The sequence below is a fragment of the Zalophus californianus genome, chromosome 14 (assembly GCF_009762305.2).
Source record: "Zalophus californianus isolate mZalCal1 chromosome 14, mZalCal1.pri.v2, whole genome shotgun sequence".
Classification (NCBI taxonomy): domain Eukaryota; kingdom Metazoa; phylum Chordata; class Mammalia; order Carnivora; family Otariidae; genus Zalophus; species Zalophus californianus.
The window spans coordinates 44,927,235-44,940,388 of NC_045608.1; positions in this window are offsets into that span (position 1 = coordinate 44,927,235).

A 13,154-nucleotide genomic window follows, 5' to 3' on the forward strand; every position below is an offset into this window, starting at 1 on the left:
ATATTAAGCTCATGGAAATCCTGAGAGGTTGTATTTTTCACCCCCATTTTGCAGCACAATGATGCGTCGATAGTACTTGTGATATCTTGTGCTAGGTTCTAGTGGTATCCATTAGTGAACAACAAGCTTCTGTTTGTTAAGATCACAATATAGTCTCAGAGACAGGCAAACAAATCACTGACCTATCAAGTGGGGGCACAGAAGGGAGAATAGTTACACTGGGAATGAAAAATTATCAGTAAAACAGGCACTATTTGAACAGAATCCTGAAGGATGAGAGTTCAGAAGACAGATAAGGGAGAAAAGGCAATTCTAGGAATAGGGAACAGTGTGTTGACAGTTAAGGAAGAAAGAACAGGGCCTATTTCAGTTGCAGTGGAAAGAGGACGTGAAACTTAGGCTGGGGCAGGAGTATGGGCCAGGCCAAAGAGTTTGGCCTTTTCTCTTTAGGCAATGGGGAGCCATTGAGGGTTGTACACTCTGGTGTTTTCTTTTTTTTTTTAATCAGTTAATTTATTTGAGAGCGATAGAGAGAGAGTGAGCAGGGGGGAGGGGCAGAGTGAGAGGGAGAAAGAAACTCTAAGCAGACTCCTCGCTGAGCACGGAGCCCAACTCAGGGCTTGATCTCAAGACCCTGAGATCAGGACCTGAGCTGAAACCAAGAGTCAGGCACTTAACCCACTGCGCCACCCAGGCGCCCCGACTCTAGTGTTTCCATCGGATTACTTAGTGGTCTTAGAGTGGGAGGAGACAGCGAAGATGTTCGAAGCGTGTTAGCTATAAAAGTTATATCAATGTGAAAAGTGATTCTCCTGAAAATATGGATGAGTTGCTATCATTATTATGCCTGCATATTAGCAAAATTAAGCTTTTTCTATCTTAGTGCTTATTTCTTCTTTGGCTAAAATTGAGGGGAAATGTGCTGTGTGTCTAAAACACTTCCTCTCAGGGGCAAAAGATCTCAAAGAAGTTTCATTTTGTGGAATGTTCTGCCCCACAGGTAATAGGTAATCTTTTGAATGACTGTATTTCTTTCATTAATGGAAACACAATTTGTCTGAGGGTGTCTCTCAGGACACGTTGCCCGGCACTCTTCCCGGCGCTGGCCATCCCCTGCACCCTACGGCAGACACAGCTGTCATGGGCATCCAGCCATCCTGGTCCAGCCCCCTTCGCCCAAAGTGACCGAAATCTTCAGACACATACTGCATATGCATTCATATACTTGTAAATAGGGATGTGGGATATGGGGAGAGATTATCCAGAAACTTTGATAGAGCCCAAAGCTTCCAAAGCTTTCCCAGGGCTGGCCGGTCAGTTTCCGTCAAGCAAAGTCCTGTGCTGCGGAGCTGTGTGTCTGCAGCCTGTGCAGCTCCTGGGTTGACCCCCAGGAGGCTGGGGCTCTTGCCCCTACTGCTCCCCATGGCTGCCTCATGTGACCAGCCTGCACAGGAAGTGTCCTTGAACAGCTTCTCTTTCCTGCTTGCTTTTAAACAACACCTGACTCATCTCATGTGAAATGCTCTTCACGAAGTGAGTTCACCAACAGATGGTGCTGCTGGGACCCATCTGGGCACGAACAACATCCTCACCCCTTGGCAGGGCTGGCTCCTCCCGGCTTTCCATGCCAGGCTTTTAACATTCCTTCCATTTTCAAGCGATTGAGCTCTTGCAGCAGCCTACAAGGGAGGCCATCGTGAGCAGGAGGGCAGGTGCTTGCTGGGAAAGTGACTTTCCCAAGGTCACCCGAGTGGGCTCACTCTTCCTCTGTGCCCCGCCCCACCTCCAAACCCCACCTTCCCCATGTGTGACCTGCACAGGCCATCACAAAGTTCTACAGGCTTCTTCCACCATCACTGGGCATTAACTCTGAGTCAGCGGAGCTTCCAGAACCTTGGAATTCTGCCCCGCAGGCTGGTGTTGGAAACTTGCCCATCTCATGGTGGTAGGTGGATCTGACACAGGCCTGCTAACTTCTTCATGTGGTGAAGAAGGCCTTTGGGGTGACTGACCACTGGGTTGGATGTTGCCCCAGGTGTGGTTCCTGTGGAAGTGGTGAGTCACAGCCCTGGTTGCTGGCCCGCTCCTTCATACACTTGTCTCTGTCTGGAGGCATCTCATTTCCTCATGAAATGGAGAGAGGAAAACCCCAGGGTGCTGGAGCATACACTGCTTCAGCTCTGCCAGTTACATTATCTTCCTCAACTCCCGGTGCCTTTTTTTCTTTTTCTTTTTCTTTTTTTTTAAAGATTTTATTTATTTATTTGAGAGAGAGAGAATGAGAGAGAGAGAACATGAGAGGGGAAGGGTCAGAGGGAGAAAGAGACTCCCTGCCGAGCAGGGAGCCCAATGCGAGACTCGATCCAGGGACTCCAGGATCATGACCTGAGCCGAAGGCAGTCGCTTAACCAGCTGAGCCACCCAGGCGCCCACTCCCATTGCCTTTCCACCAACCACCACTGTTACCACTGGAATCACCCCAAGAACAGAGGAAGGAAACGGGGGAACGTGTAAGTGTGCCATCACATCAGGTTCTGGATCCGCTCAGGTGAGTTCAGAGATAGTTCAAAGAAGCAACAACAGTTCAAAGTTCAAAGATCAGAGAGCCTGAAGTCGGTTTATGCATTGGGTGGAGGGAACTGGTGCCGGGTGGGAGAGGCATGGATGTTGGTGTCAGGCAGACGTAAGTTGGAATCCTGGCTTTTCTGCTAATGAAACCTGTGGCTTTGGCAAGTTACTTGAGGTCCCTGAGCCTTGGTTTCCTCATCTGTAAAGGGAGAGGCCCAATGTTTTCCTCATAGATGTGTAGTAAAGATTAAAAGTGATGGTGAATATAAGGCACCAAGGTGTCACTTGTCCTGGCTCCAAGTCAGCCGTGCCTTTGGGAGCATGGACAAGAGTGTTGGCAGAACTCTGACCCCCTCTGTTCTGGGCCAGAGCTTTAGGAGGCTGAGGGGACTTAAAGGTATCTGGTAAACTCCCTGCTCTCAGTAGGCACCCAAGATAACCTGTGAAGGGGAGCCAGGAGCCTGTTAGAAGGGGGCCCCAGGGCGCCTGTGTGGCTCAGTTGGTTAAGCATCCGACTTTTGGTTTCAGCTCAGGTCATGATCTCAGGGGTGTGAGATGGAGCCCCACGTCAGGCTTCCCACTCAGCATGGAGTCTGCTTCAGATTCTCTCTCCCTCTCCCTCTGACTCCCCCCACTTGTGCACGCTCTTTCTAAAAATGAATAAATTCAATCTTTTAAAAAATAAAATAAATAAAATAACAACTCTGTAAGGTAGGTATTATTATTAAAAAAAATAAAAAAAGAGTCCAACTCTTGATTCAACTCAGGTCATGATCTCAGGGTCGTGGAATCAAGCCCCACATTGGGCTCCGAGTTCAGCAGGGAATCTGCTTGAGATTCTCTCTCCCTCCCCCTCTGCCCCTCCCCCCCAGACTCTCTCTCTCTTTCTCTAAAATTAAATAAATCTTAAAAAAAAAAAGGGCCCCAATGACAAGCTAGGAGGGTGCAGTGGCCTGAGCTGGCCCCAGCGATGGGGAGTCACCCATATAATGGTGCTGTCCCCGCTGATGCCTGTTGACCATCCTCTCTAGGCTGACACTTCAGGATAATTCCTCTAGTCCTTCTCCAGACTTCTTTTTTCTGGTCTTCAGAGTCCTCCTTAACAACGGTACCTTGTTTTGGATGGCATTTCTTAAGGTTCTAAACGTTTAGGTACATTTTTTTTTATAATTTTTTAAAAATATTATTTATTTGACAGAGAGAGAGACAGCAAGAGTAGGAACACAAGCAGAGGGACTGGGAGAGGGAGAAGCAGGCTTCCCGCCGAGCAGGGAGCCTGATGCGGGACTCGATCCCAGGACCCTGAGATCATGACCTGAACCGAAGGCAGATGCTTAACAACTGAGCCACCCAGGCGCCCCTAGGCATATTTAAATGACAGGCATAAATGTGTGTGTAAATTCAAATGTTCTTTCGCTAGAAAAATGAAGTCCAGTTGACTGAATAAAGAGAACACTCAATATTACATTCAATAACTCATCTGATTTCTTGGGAGACATATTTGCTCGAGGGCCAAGCCTTAGTTATTACTTAATTTTAGTATTTTTCATAAAAGACATTAAAATGATAAGCCAATGAGTTATAAATCAGTTTTTAATTTTTATTTATTTTTTAACAGTTTTTTTAAATTAAAAACAACAACAACAAAACCATCGCAATGCTCTGATTGTATATAGAGAAGGTGACTTAATAAACATTCAAAATAAGGCACAAAAACACTGTGAAAATAAGATGTGGAACCAAGACGGCAAGATGACAATGTTTTTGCCCAGTTTCGAGTTTGGAGAGATAGATTTATGTTAAACATTTCAATGAGCATGGAGAACAGGTACTTTCTGAAGATACTACTAAAATTTTATTTAAATGTTGGAGATTGGTTTATCTTATTTTTGTCATCTACCCTATCTGCTGATGATTCCTGCTTCTCATGAACTCATGGTTCTATGAAATTCCAAGGAGATACCTGGTTCTTCTGATTACCATGTCCCTGTCCCCAACTCGGGATGACTTTCAGGGTCCTTATGGGCAGTTCCCCCTTTCTGTGAGCCTGGCCTGCCTGCCATTTCCTTGCTTGCTCTTGTTCTGTTAGGATCCTACCTTTCACTGACTCTAGGTTCTCACTTGCACCATGGGAAGAGGTAATGCAACGCCTCAGGTCCAGCCACCAAGGGTATGGCCTTTGTGAAAGATGTATGTCCCCAAATTGAAACCAGGGGCTCCCTCTCCTGGTGTCACCCTAAGAACCCTGACGTTAGAAGGATCAGTGGGGCCTTCTTCAAGGGAGATGGGATGGGTAGGCTTCTTACAGCTTTGGGGGAGTGGCAGTGGAGTCCAGTAATAGAGTGGGAGGAGTTACTCTCATCCAGTGCCTTCAAGGCCAGCACCTGCCATGGGCACTTGGAAGTTCCCACCTGGATCAAGGCATCCTTAGCAACTGGACAGCAGAAATCCCCTTCTGAGTCAGAAGCTGCTGGTCTCCTCCTATGCAGAATCCATACCTCTAAGATAAGGGGAACAGCAAGGTCACCCAGACCGGATAGAACGGGGACACTCTCCAGGGTTAGTGTTATACCCCTCCATGGGGAAGTGTGGTCATTGTTGTGCAGGTGAAAATATAGCCAGAACTCTCGCTTTCAAGTAATTTTTCTAATAGCTCATTTCACAATAAGCCAAAACTTGGTTTCCTTATTTCATTAGTTTTATGAAGACCTCTTAGCACATCAAAAAGGTATTTATGAGGTGCTTAAAAAACCCATTGGGTAGAAAATCCAAAAGATAACGAGGATAAGAGAATGAAGTAGAGGGCGCCTGGATGGCTCAGATGGTTAAGCGTCTGCCTTCGACTCAGGTCATGATCCCGGGGTCCTGGGATCGAGTCCCGCATCGGGCTCCCTGCTCCTTGGGAGCCTGCTTCTCCCTCTCCCTCTCCCTCCTTGTGCTGTCTCTCTGTCAAATAAATAAATAAAATCTTTAAAAAAAAAAGAATGAAGTAGAGGATGGAAGTAAGGAATGTGTATTTCTTGAACACTTACTATTAGCACTTATATGTCAAGCACTCTAAATGATCTAATTTCAGCCTCATCACAAGTGGAAACGCAGGCTTTCGCATCTCCATTCCACAGATGCGGGGTCCAAGACTCAGGGTGGGGGGTTAAGTAATTGTATGAGCATGCTGCTGAGGAGCAGGATTTGAATGCAGGCCTGCCCCCTCTGAGGCTGTTGTCCTCCTCCGTGTCACCTGCTAATCAGGCAGAGTACAATACATCCATGGGCTGGGTGAGGCATGTGTGGGGACATGGGGACACAGGCATTTCTCTGGCCCTCCATGGCCTCAAATGGGGCTAAACTGGATACTCCTTAAGCTGTTTGCAAGACATAAAAGTACTGCCTATGTAAGTTCTCAATAAATGCTGACTGAACCACATTGTGTATGCCTGAAATTATGTAATAGACAGCGAGATGGGCCCCGCCCAGGGAGGGAAAGAAAACAATATACAGTGTTGTGACTATAACCACTTGCATTTAACGTGTCCAACCAAGGGACAAACTGAGCCTTCAGTTTGTTGTTCATTTTAATATACATTTGGTCATATTAGAAATGCATTTTAGGGGTGCCCAGGTAGCTCAGTTGGTTAAGCATCTGCCTTTGGTTCAGGTCATGATCCCAGGGTCCTGGGATTGAGCCCCACATCAGGCTCCCTGCTCAGTTGGGGGTCTGCTTCTCCTTCTCCCTCAGGCCCCCCTACCCCTCATGCTTTCTCTCCCTATCTCTTTCAAAAATAAATAAAATCTTTTAAAAAATAAAAATAAATTTAAAGAAACCTTAGTGTCTTGATTTATTTTTTCCTTTTTAAAAAAATTTAAGTTCAATTAATTAACACATAACGTATTATTGGTTTCAGAGGTAGAGGTCAGTGTAGTGTCATCATTTAAAAAAAAAAGTGCATTTTTACAAAAGTAGAGTTTTGGCTCCATGCCCAACATGGGGCTTGAACTCACCACCCTGAGATCAAGGGTCGCATACTCTACCCCCTAAGCCAGCCATATGCCCCTGGGTGTATTTTTTAATAAACAAATACAGTTGGCTCTTTTGTTATGCTTTTAAATACACATCTGGGATTGTATAAATCAAACTGATTTCTCTTCAGGTGTATATTTTTAATCGTTTCTATTTCCACTGAGGATTAAAAGGCCCCCACACTGGTGTTAAATTGAGGATTAGCATTATATGTGTGCAGGCAGCTGCTTTATAAATACACTGGGAAGTTCTCCTTATGTCTGAGATGCATGGCTACTCTCTAGGGAGAATTTCCTACACTGTGCTGTGGCTTACCTTGTATGGACTGCTGCCACACTTACTGTATCTAGAGTTATCTGGAACATTTGGGCCTCCTTGATTTATGTGAGTGAATGAAAGGAAACCATTAATATATCTAAACAATAAAGATAGCAGGTGTGACAGCTGAACCCAGCAGTGAGGAGACCAGATTCCTGCAGTTTCCTACCTGCTATGGCCACACTGGATGTGCCCTGTGCCTGGGGGTGACTGGCATCACCCCTGGGTCATCAGGCCAGAGCACTTTGGGGATCTAGTCTGAGGCTGGGGAACGTGCTTCCACCACAGAAGCACCAAGAGGGCATGTGGCTTTGTGTGACGTGGTGGCTCATTTCCTTAACAGTTGAGTGGTACCTGGCTTCCTTGAGGTTTAGAGATCTCAGAGTTAGCTTTTGTCATTAAGCTTGCAGCGGCGGGGGGGGGGGGGGGGGGGGGGGAAGCGGGGGATACATATGTCACTTGGAGTGGCAAAATAATAAGAGTGAAATCCTGAGGTTTCTCCTTCTGCATTTGAAGCCCTACCCATGAGGCATGGCAGAAAGGGAAACTTATGGGGTTCCAAGGAATAGTTTCCTTATAAAAGACCTACAACTTATATACACAGAATCATCCCATAAAAATCGGCACCCTGGTCTAGGGGATCAGGGGCAGGAGGCAAATGCCCCTATGCTTGTCCACACCTCTCTGGCTTTCTGAGACAGCTTTCCTACCTTTTAGCCTATAGTTCATTTGCAGCAGAGTTCATCTGTAGGAACATATTCATGGGAAGCAGGGAGCTGGGTGCCCAGGACTCCGCCAGGGACAGTTGCTTCTCTAACACTGGCTCCGGAGTCCAGAGTGAGTTCCAGATAGTGCCTTAGTAGTGGCTTAATGCACTTTCTTTAAAAGCCTTATTGATAAACAGACGGATTTCTATTTGGGAGGGATAGACCAGGGGTTCTCAAATCTGGCTGCCTGTTAGAATCATCCGGAGAGCTCAAAATCTCAGGGATTTTATGGTTTCTTCGATGAATTGAAGACAGAGAAAAAGATGATTCTAACAGACTGTTCCTTTTGGAAACCAACCTCCAGCACCTTGCTTGCTCTTAATTGATTTATTGGAGTTGACCCAAATAGAAACCTATCTCATCTCATCCACCTGCCCACTCTATCACTCACTGAGTAAGGAAGATGGAGGGCTTAGGAAGCCAAACTTGGCACCTTGCATGCTGGATGACACCTAAGCCGACGTAGGATGCTCGGAGAAATCTGCGGTACTAGCATTTCTAAACCATCTCTTCTCCCAATCCACACACCTGCTTCCAGAATCTTCAATGGAAAGGAAAGTCAAGAGCAGGAAAACAGCCCTTTTCTCCTGCGGGAGGCATCTTAGTGACAGAAGTGGAATTGTCTGAATGTCACTCTGCACTTAGCAACAACAAAAACAACAAAAAACAAACCCCAGACTCTGGAGTGTTCCGAAGAAGAGCGTCCAATCTCCCGTGATGAAGATTCCAGCATCCTGGCTAAGAAAGAATCTCCAAGGATGGACGACTGGAGAATCGGAAGAAAGCAGGGGCTAGGGACTTACTTGTTCTTGATGGCAGATCTTTCAGTGGGTTTGGTTTGTGCTTCTATAGAGTAAGACATAAGAAAAAGGGGGAGGGGAAATTAGGTTTTGAGAGAACTAAAGGCTCAAGCAATTTTTGTTGTTGATGCTGCAGGTTGTTTCTTTCGCGGTTAGTCCATAAAAGGAAACAGGAATTTAGACCCTTACTCCTCTGCTTTTCTGAGCAGCCTGGGAAGGTAGAGCCCAGATGGAATATATGGGGAAACTCTCCGTTGGGTTTGGGACTCTAGTGTGTGTTTTTCACTCCAAAACGCCTCTGTTGTCGTCCCTCTAAGTAACTATATGTAGCTTGATAGATGTCTTGGTGGTAATGTTGTGAAGGAAAACCAGAGAGACAAACCGCTTAGCTTAACTGCTGCCAGCATCGATGTCACTTAGAAAGTGTAGGACACTTAGGAGAATCTTAATTCAAGTCACACAGAGGACACTTTCACACCCTGTCCTCTAGGGCCTGGCTGAGCCAAATCATTGACAAGGTTTGATCTTGTCACTCTTATAGAAATATTGCCAAAGATAAAACAAATTAAAAATAAATAAAAACAAACACAAACTTCGGAGTGGACGTCAGTAAGGAATGTAAAAAGGTTGCAAGGCACCATGGTCATGTGACTTCCAACTTCCAAAGTCTGTGCTGGTGCTTTGTGAGTATTTAGGTAGGAAGGAAGGGTTTGGTCAGGCTGGAGGGGAGACTAGAGGAAAGGGGTGGGGGAGCTGTTTATTGCACTGGGAACACAAGAGGGGAGCATGACCAGCACCTCCCAGGCTCGGGTTGGGGAGCCGGGCATGATCCAGGTACTGGGGCAGGTTGTGTAGCCCTGAAACATGGGTATAGCAGTCCCGGGAGGGTGTTCGTGCTATTAACTGTGCCAGGCAGGCCCCAGGCCCCTTTGAGCTGCCTGGTCCCTGCATCCTTCTCAAATACTTTCTAAGTTCATAAACAAACACTTTCAAAGAGCAGTTCACATATGTGGGGGACAAAATTGAACTTTGCTTTAACCTTCTTTTTTCTTTTTTTTATTATGTTATGTTAATCACCATACATTACATCATTAGTTTTTGATGTAGTGTTCCATGATTCATTGTTTGCGTATAACACCCACTGCTCCATGCAGTATGTGCCCTTTTTATACCCATCACCAGGTTAACCCATCTCCCCACCCCCCTCCCCTCTAGAACCCTCAGTTTGTTTCTCAGAGTCCATAGTCTCTCATGGTTCGTCTCCCCCTCCGAATTCCCCCGCTTCATTTTTCCCTTCCTACTATCTTCTTCTTCTTTTTTTTTTTTTAACATATAATGTATTATTTGTTTCAGAGGTACAGGTCTGTGATTCAAAAGCCTTACACAATTCACAGTGCTCACCATAGCACATACCCTCCCCAATGTCTATCACCCAGCCACCCATCCCTCCCACCCCCACCACTCCAGCAACCCTCAGTTTGTTTCCTGAGATTAAGAATTCCTCATATCAGTGAGATCATATGATACATGTCTTTCTCTGACTGACTTACTTCGCTCAGCATAATGCCCTCCAGTTCCATCCACGTCGTTGCAAATGGCAAGATTTTGTTTTTTGATGGCTGCATAATATTCCAGTGTGTGTGTGTGTGTGTGTATACACACCACATCTTCTTTATCCATTCATCTGTTTTTAAACATGAAAGTTTTAAGAAATGTATTACTGTGACCATAGAGGCATGGGGAAGGTAAACTTAAGGTCTCCATGCATTGTCCGAGGAAAGTTGTCTCATGCTGTCTGTTTTATAGTTGGAAACTTGATAGATTTATATGGAAATATTAAAAAGGAGATCTGTGAATGTCTTTTGAGTGTTTGGTGTGTGGGGGGCGGGATAGAACAAAACGGAATTACTATATTTCTTAGCAGGTACCTGCAGTTTCTAAAATGCTTCATGTCCTATTAAAAAAAAAAAAGATTTTCCAGGTCAAGGATATGTTCCCAGAGTTTTGAAAGTAATGTAGGAAATAATCGTGTCCCTATAAAACAAATCCATTCAAAAGAAGACATAAAAATACCCTATAGGGATGGCAAAGGAAAGAAGCTATGCCTTATGTCCAAGCACAAACGGGGAAGGTTAATGTTAGTAAAAATCCCTCCCGATGGAACAGTGTGGCTCACCAAACATCCAAATAGTTTATATTCCCACTGGTTTCCTCCTCAATAATCGTATCTTCTAATCAATTTCACTTTCAGGAAAGAATACTGAAAATAGACTTGCATCTATATGCTTTAAATTCGTGGTCCCAACGTTAGACTGAAAGCTCTGATAGATAAAGATAATAGTTTGATCCAGGGTCCTGACAGATGTTTCAAATTTGACCAGGAGGGCTCTCACCCAGCAGACTGCCACTTGCTTTTGGTCCTTCTGGTGCCAAGAAACAAACGGTAACTCATGGACTTGCTGACGTGTTCAACTGTCATGTCATGTCATGTCATGTCATGTCATGTCATGTCATGTCAGAAGAGTGATGATCCGGTCTGTGCCTGTCCTTTGGTCAAGTGGAGGAAGACGAGGAGCACACGATTCCTCTTAGACAGGTGTCAACCAGCCTTCAAGGCACTCTCTTCCATTCACAGTATTACCTTCTGGAGACTTTCCAATGGAATTTTAGGAACCCTCCATTTTAATTCAGTTTTCTAATAATAAGAATAGAAACTCCACCTTCATTTCAAATGATAAAATCACATTTGTTTCCTGGATTTCTTTTCCCCTGCTTTATCATCATCATTAGTATTTAATGATTTCATCATTGAACTCTAATACAATGACTCTTTAAAAAATAAATTTTGTTTTATAATGAGAAATAAAAATTTAGGAAAATATTAAGAAGGAAAAATAAGAAAGAAAATGTCACATATTTTTCAACCAATGAAAAAATTAAAAATGGTACTTTGAGGTTATTTATGCTATTTTTTCCATGCAATGATTTTTTAAAAAACTCAACATAAACATAATATAGAGAGTGAAAAGGCAATATGCAGACATTCTTGGGAAAAGATGTTTGCAATAAAGTGACAAAAACCTCATATCCAGATTATTAAAAAGTTCCTACAAAGTAATAAGAACAAAACAACCTAATAGAAAAATGGGCAAAAGACTTGAATGGGTACATTGCTAAAAAAGATATTGAAGGGGCCCCTGACTGGCTCAGTCAGTGGAGCATTCAACTCAATTTGGGGTCATGAGTTTGAGCCCCACCCTTGGTGTAGAGATTACTTAAAAAAAGAAAAGAAAAGATATTTGAATGGCTCAGAAACATATGAAAAAGTGTATAAACTCATTAATCATAAGGGGAGTGCAAATTAAAACCACAGTAACATAACCACTACATACCTCCCGGATGACAAAGATTAAAGTAACTGATAGTATCAAATACTGGTGAGGAAGTAGAGCAACTGGAACTCTCATGCACTTCTCATGACAGTGTAAACTGGCACAACACTTTGGAAAACTTTTAGTCAGAATTTACTAAAAATGAACACACAAACACCCTGCAACCATCAATTCTACTCCTAGGTATGTGCCTAATAGAAGTGTGTACATTTGTGCAACAGAAGTCATGCTCACTGTAGCACTATTTGTAATAGCCCCAAACTAGAAGGGGCAAAATGTCCATCAACAGTAGAATAGATAAAAATGCTTTATTTGTGTAAGAGGATAATACTACAGAGCAATCAGAATTATTGCTAAATGTAGCAATATAGATAAATCTCACAAACATAAATTAAGCAAAAGAAAAGACACACAGAAGTACAGTTGACCCTTGAACAAACAGGGGTTAGGGGCCCTGACCCCAAATGCAGTGGAAAATCCACCTGTAACTTTTGGGTCCCCCAAAACTAAACTACTAATAGCCTACTGTTGACAGTCAATTAACATACCTTGTGTATGTTATATGCATTATACACTCTTATTCTTACAATAAAGTAAGCTAGGGAAAAGAAAATGTTAATAACAAAATCATAAGGAAAAGAAAATACATTTACAGCACTGTACTGCATTTATTGAAAAAAATCCACATATAAGTGGACCCACACAGTTATGTTGTTCAGGGGTCAACTGTACATATTTATGGTCCCACTTACATACTCCAAAGTTAGGCAAAACTTATTTATGATGATTCAAGTTTGGTTATTTTCTGTGTTGTGGTGACTGAGAGGGGATCTAAGTGGGCTTTGGGGATGCTGACAATGTTTGATCTCTTGTTCTGGGTGGTGTGTACCTGTCTGTGCTCACTTAGAGAAAATTTATTGAACAATAAATCTATGGTTTTATACTCTTCTGTGTGTATAAATGTCAAGAAAGATCCACTTTATAACATGTCATTTAGCAAAGAAAAGGACACTGTTTTCAAGATGTTTGTGAAGGGGGCACCTGGGTGGCTCAGTCGTTAAGCGTCTGCCTTCGGCTCAGGTCATGATCCCAGGGTCCTGGGATCGAGCCCCGCATCGGGCTCCCTGCTCGTCGGGAAGCCTGCTTCTCCCTCTCCCACTCCTCCTGCTTGTGTCCCCTCTCTCGCTGTGTCTCTCTCTGTCAAATAAATAAATAAAATCTTAAAAAAAATGTGTTAACCCTTTTCCTCCTGTAGGACTGGGTAATTTTAAATTTAGGGATATTATTAAAA